General features: G+C 50.4%; 1 long non-coding RNA gene across 1 annotated transcript; it reads left to right on the forward strand.

Annotated features, from left to right (window-relative positions):
• The first annotated feature begins 2,747 nt into the window (after positions 1–2,747).
• Positions 2,748–5,281, forward strand: LOC112617937. Its single transcript, XR_003117989.1, has 3 exons — positions 2,748–2,773; positions 4,226–4,288; positions 5,211–5,281. It is a non-coding gene; the product is annotated as an uncharacterized LOC112617937 (long non-coding RNA).
• The last annotated feature ends 1,080 nt before the right edge of the window (positions 5,282–6,361 follow it).

Consider the following 6,361-nt stretch of genomic DNA (forward strand, 5'->3'; position numbering starts at 1 on the left):
TTCATTCATCCATCTGTGCATTTGTCCATACATGCATCTATCCATCTATCCTTCCATCTGTTCACTCTTTCATCCATTCACTCATCCATCCATCCACCTACTCATTCATGCATCCCTCCGCCCATCCACTCATTTATTCACCCATCCATTCTTTCATGCACTCGTCCACTGTTCATCTGTCATCCATCCACGTGTTTGGTGATGGCTCCCGAGGCCTCTGGGGGACAGTCAGTACCAGGCTCGATGCCTGGCAGGTAGATGTTGTCTTTTTCCTCTTGAAGCTTCAGCTGACAGTGCAGTGGTTTGCTCGCTTATTTTTATCTGTAGCTATTCGAATAAAACAGAATCAGATCCCTAGGGAGAGGATTTCCAGGGGCCAAATGGCGCCATTTCCAGCCTGGGAATCCCAGCTTCTTCCCACTGTTGCCCTCACCTAACCCCAGCACAACAACCCATTACCACAGGTCTCGCTCTTCCTAGGTCGAGAAGAAAGAGAGTCAGTGTCTATGTAAGGAGCTCCTGGTTCTAAATCTCGGCCTCCTGAGTGGTGGTCTCTGCTCCATGGGGACTCCTGGGGGTGCTGCCCTGGAGAGTCGGCGAATGCAGAGCTTCAGGCCAAGGTTTATGCACCTGAACAACTTGTAGTGCAGACAGGGGCGGGAGGGTTTTGAGAACAAAGTGCTCTGTGTTTGGTTCTGCAGGTCAGGGAGCTTATCTGGGTGCCTTTACTCAAAGCCATTTCTGGGTCTTACTTCTTTGGCCAGAATGTTCTAAGGACGACGTGAAGTGTCTCTTTCTCTTGGGAGTGTGTAGCGTTTTTAGGTTTATTTGTTGAAGCTTTACTCTTGCTCAGGATTTAACGGTCTTTCCCCTAGATCACAGGTGGAATTGACACATGCTTTCTGCCTCCATTACCGCCTCAAATAATCAAGCATGCAAATTAGGATACACTGCCCAGAGTTGTAACCCTGTGGTTTCAGAAACCCCATTCCCATAGGTATGGCTGACTGAGAGGAGATTGGCATAATTTTTCCATGAATAATGCCTTTTTGCAACAATAAAACTTGGTATTAATACAGATTACACGTTAAGTAGTATGACTAGTCTTGATTTTGAAATATAGGACACGCTGTAAAGCTGTGGTAATGCAAGCATTTGTGTATAGTTAGGCCATTTGCTCACTAGTTCTTAGTTGTTTTCAATCCCTGGCTTCCTAAACCTGAAAGGACACCTTTTGCATCCCTCCTAAGTCTTTTGTTTCAGAGCCAGAGCCTCCCGCTTTGAGACAAAGCCCCATCACTTCCCTTCTCCTTCCAAGCCGGGGAAGCTGTTGCTGCCCCGTGCTGCCCCAGACCTCCACCAGGGCTCACTCGTGCTGCTGGTCACCCCTTTTCTGGAGTTTGCCATGACTAAAATTGGAAGTGAGAGAAATGAGGGCAGGCATATGAGGGTGTGTGTTCCAGGTCTGCAGCCCTCCTGACCTCCAGGGCGGCCGCCCTCCAACAGACACATGAGCTGAACACCAGCTCACCCTGACCCTTCCTTTCTCTTAAGGGAGTAAGGTTTTAAGAGCATCCCATCTCTCCTGGAACACAACTTTGTGAAAACACATCCAAGCAGGCCTCAGGAAGGTGTTGGCAGGGCTGGGATGGGGCCCTCCAGGCTCTTCCCACAAAAGGTGTGGCGAGGCCAGCAAGTGTGGGAAAGAGGTGGGAAGGAGGCAGAAAAGCCATACAGAGCCAGCACATGAAGCCAGAGGCGCGTTGCACATGGCGCTGGGTACTGCCTCTGTCCGCCACTCTGCAAAATGCTACCAGTGCCTGCTAATCCTGAACCTCGCGCCCCCAGGCGAATCCCACACCATCCTGAAGCCAGGTTTCCTCGTTCCTGATAATGGGATTAAAAAGACCTTCCTGGGTGGTGTTTGTGAGGGTTTCATAAAATAGTGTGAAAATGCTGACTCATACGCAGCATGGAGAGGCCGCTGGGACTATTCTGCCATGACTGTGGTCTCTTGGTTTAGAGCATTCAGGGCCAAACTGCTGGCATGGTTGACCCTAAGCTGGAGATTGGAGGCTGCTTTAACCAGGCTGTGGCCCTAGAATCTGGGCCATGGCAGAAGGATCCTGAAGAAGTTTCCAGCGGGCCTCTGCTGGCCAAGTGACGGGCAGGTGGTTCCAGGACTCGGCAGCTCACTTGTGTCGAATGTGGACCTCGTCGGCGTGCTTTCATGGATGAGAAGACCCTTCGTTACAGCCTCCATGCCTCATCCAATACCAGTTTTGTTTCACCAATACAATGAGTGCAAATCAATGCCCGTGTGCCAAACGAAAGGTCTTTGGGGTTTTGAGAGACCTTTGTGTCAACAGGGAACTGAGGTCTTTGGGTTCTAGAGACCCTGATGTCAACAGGGAACTAAGACTGGAGTTTTACTTGGAGGCATTCTCGTTCTCCTGGACAGGCCTCTCTGCTGGACACATGGGGTGGTGCTTCCTATGCAGCTGGAAATGGCCCTGCCTTTGCTTGTTGGTCTCACAGCAGTCGTGCTAATGGCTTCGTAAGCGCCCGTCTGCAGGAGCCAAGTCGGCAGCACGGCAGCTTCCCGGGTCACTTCCCCTCCGTTCCCTGGGTGGGGTGGCCTCCGGCCACTGTGGAGCAGCCTCTGATTAACCGGCGGATGCTTATGTTGCTTAGAGACCCTCGTAGCGTGCTAGTCAACGCTTGCCTTTTCTCTTTCTTTTTCCACAGGACTATTTTTACCCGAGATACTTAGGTAAGTCTCAATCACTTCTCTACCCTGGTTGTCGTAGAGGCATAGTTGGGGGGTACGTGTTTCATGCTGGAGGCATCTCCTCACCACGCAACTCTTGGAAGGAAGATTCTTAATCACACGGTGCACGTGGAACTGTCCAGAACATGCAGGTCAGAAACACAAGATTCTCTGTTTATTTTATACCACAGCTTTATTCCGTGTTAGTGAACCTCAGGCGAATGCCGTTATCTGCAAACCCCTTCTCTGAGTTGACGCCAGGCTCAGCTCCATGTCAGGACATGTAATGGACTTTGTCTCCCAGTTTTCTGATCTCAGCACTAAACACTTCTGAAGTCACTGAGGACCCCAAAGGGGTCCATGTTCATGTGGGCTGTACGGACTGATATTTACCGTATTCTTAATTAAAACCAAGAATACTGAATAGTGTTTCTGTTTAATTTGAAGAACAGGAATGCACAGACGTTATCTCAGCCATCAGAGCAGCTGGTGCATGCGGGGCGGCCTCCGGAGACCCCCAGTGTACACTTGAGAAGGGAGGACAGCAAGAAAGGGAAGCCCAGAGACCCTGGGTCAGCCTGTTTGACTGACACCGTCTCAGAGCTCCTTGAGTGCATTTCACGTAGAAGGAGAGAAATGTATTCCAGGGTCTTCCTTTTTAATGTTGCAAAGTGCATTTTAGTAAATGTCCTCGTAAAGGGTCCTTCCCCGGGTCCATATCTGGAACACACACAGTGGGTCTGGAACTGGCCCGGAAAGTCCAGGCGCCAGCCTGGGTGTGCTGGGACTGAGTTCTGAAGCAGGGGATGGCCAGCTGTCCACGGCACCCCCGCAGGAGGCCTTCCGCTGTGTGTCCATGCCTTTCTGCACCTGCATAAGCAACAGTAACCCACCGAAGGGCCAGGTCGAGAGGCCCCGCACCGTTCCGCACAGTCTTCGTCTCGGGCCATCCCTGGATGTGCATATGCCAGGCCTTACCTCCCCCTGGCCGCCCTATCGGGATGTCCACTGTCAAGCCATGTCCAGCCAGCCAGAGAGCACACAGGGGCTTTCTCCAAAGCAGAGTGGCTTTCCAGTTAAGGACAGCATTTCCCAACAGGGGTCAACTTGAAAATGAAGTTTAGCTTTCTGAGTACTGTCAGGAAACTTAGTGAACACTCCCGGTGATTCTCCCGTACGGCGGGAGGAACCCCCTCGAAACTGCGGGCGGTGCTTTAAGCACTTGACAGGTGTGGGTGTCCAGCTCCTCTGAGTTGCTAGAGGCGGTTTCCTGTTTGTCGGGGTTGGAGCTAAAATGTTTTGTATGAACACAAGCTAAGCGGCATTGTTTCTGGAGGATGATAGCACCCCAGGTAAGGAGAGTAACTGCCTCTCCAGAGCTGCTCAGAAGCAGAGGCTCTGCAGTCCGTGCGGTGTCGTAAGGATGACTGACATCCATTCCCTTTCTTCCTGCAGGCTGCATCGACAAGTATGGGTCTCCGTATGCCAAAAACCCAGGCTTTGCCACCTGCGTGCAGAGTAAGTCAGCCTCCTTTCCTGGGAGCACTGTGGCTTTGGATGACTTTAGGCTTGGCTGTGGTTTGTGGAGGGCCCTGAATAGTTCTGGTTTTTTTTGTTTTTTTTTTTTTAGGTTTGATTATCAGATTCCTTTCTCTTTTTTTTCTTGTTTTATTTTTTTATTTTTTAAAAATTTTTCATTATACTTTAAGTTCTAGGGTACATGTGCACAACGTGCAGGTTTGTTACATATGTATACATGTGCCATGTTGGTGTGCTGCACCCATTAACTCGTCATTTACATTAGGTATATCTCCTAATGCAGCCCCTCCCCCCTCCCCCCACTCCACGACACGCCCCGGTGTGTGATGTTCCCCTTCCTGTGTCCAAGTTCTGTTTTTCAAGGAGCTGTAGTCTCTTCCTGAGGCCTGCTCCCTTTTCACCAAACTTTCTTTTTTAAACAAGTCAATTTTGACGTTTTTAGCAATAGGCAATAAATGCACATGGAACAAAATGTAAACACTTCCACAGGGTGTGATGTGGAAGCCCGTGTCTGCCTCTGAGTCAGACACCACTGTAGTTACAGTTCCAAGAATCTTGTGCTTAGACATGTAAACATGCGTGAGCGGCCTTCCACTCTTCACGTGCATGGCAGCTTAGCACACGCGGTCTGTCCCGTGCCTCTGCGACTCTGTCTGCGCAGGAGACCCTCTCATCGCGTCTGTCTCCCCTTCACGCTGGCATTTCCAGCTGGTGCCATCACGCGGGCTTAGCCCATGCGTGTTGGCTGACGTCCAGTTTATTTCCAATTTCCATCGTTATAAACAAAACTGGCGAGACATCCTCGTGCACCTGTCGCCTCCCACACGTCTGAGTGCGTCTGCGGGATGCGTTCCCAAGGATGGAATTGCAGAGGCAGTCCTCCTGTTTCCTTTGGATACAGATACTGCCAAATTATCCCAGAGCCGGCCTCAGCCGCCGCCCCTGCAGGGGAGAATGAACGGCTTTTTTAAACTTTTGATCTCTTCCAATGTAACAGGTGAGAAATGACATCAGTCATTTCAGGTTTTTGTTTTGTTTTGTTTTTTAACTAATGAGTAAAGCTGTACTTCCTAGGTTTAAAAGCTGTATTTCTTTTCCTGTAAACTGTTGTTTATATTTTTTGCCCATTTTTCTCAATGTGTAGGCGTTTGCAAATTAGCCATTGGTAGTAAAGTTATCAAGCATTTTTTCAGCTTGCCACAAGTCTTTTTTATTATTTTAAAATTATCATAGAATAAGATTGATTATTTTGGGTGTCCTGTATGAATTTTAACATACCTGCGGCACAACCCACACAGCTCCCCTCGCACTGGGTCTGTGGTCCCCTGGCATCACCTGTGTCTGGTTTTAGATGAAAGGCCACCTTGGTGCGTCCCTATGGGCACTGAGAACGGAGGCGTGGCAGTACAGAGTCGTCCTGGGAGAGGCAGGAGTCTCTTCCCAGGCGTGGCTTTGGAACCGGATCCCAGTCGGCAGAAGGAGTCAGAGGTGGCTCAGTCCCACTCCCCAAGCCCCATGAGCTGTCCGTGGGCTTCTCGAGGCCTCCCAGACTTGGATCACAGACCCCAGCCCAGGAGCCACAGACAGAGGAAATGCTCAGTGTAAACATGGGATTGGGAGGGTGGCCCTGCCGTGTGGCCCAGCCCGCCCTGACCTGCAGCCACACACAGTAGCCCGGTGCCACGTAGGGCCCAAAGTCTGCATATGAGGCAGAGGCTCCTGTGCGCTCGGAGGAGACAAGCAGATCCTGCCACACATGGTTTATCTTAGTGATTGCTAAACCAGTCTCTTCTTTTAAATTCTATTTTCACACTTGTTATATTCTCTTAGTTCCTGGGCTTTAGGCTTCTCCCCAAGATGACAAAACAGTTATCTGCTGTTAGGTGTTTTCATCTGTGATCCACCTGTAATTTCTTTTGACGTGATAGACGAGGTGGGGATGTAGACTGCAGGCACAGTTCCTGCCCCAGCACCACACGTTTGAAGTCTGTCTCGTCCCCGGTGCCTCGCCTGCCTCCATCCTCAGATCCCCGGTGCCTCGCCTGCCTCCAT

The sequence above is a fragment of the Theropithecus gelada genome, unplaced genomic scaffold, assembly GCF_003255815.1.
Source record: "Theropithecus gelada isolate Dixy unplaced genomic scaffold, Tgel_1.0 HiC_scaffold_668, whole genome shotgun sequence".
Taxonomy (NCBI): Eukaryota; Metazoa; Chordata; class Mammalia; order Primates; family Cercopithecidae; genus Theropithecus; species Theropithecus gelada.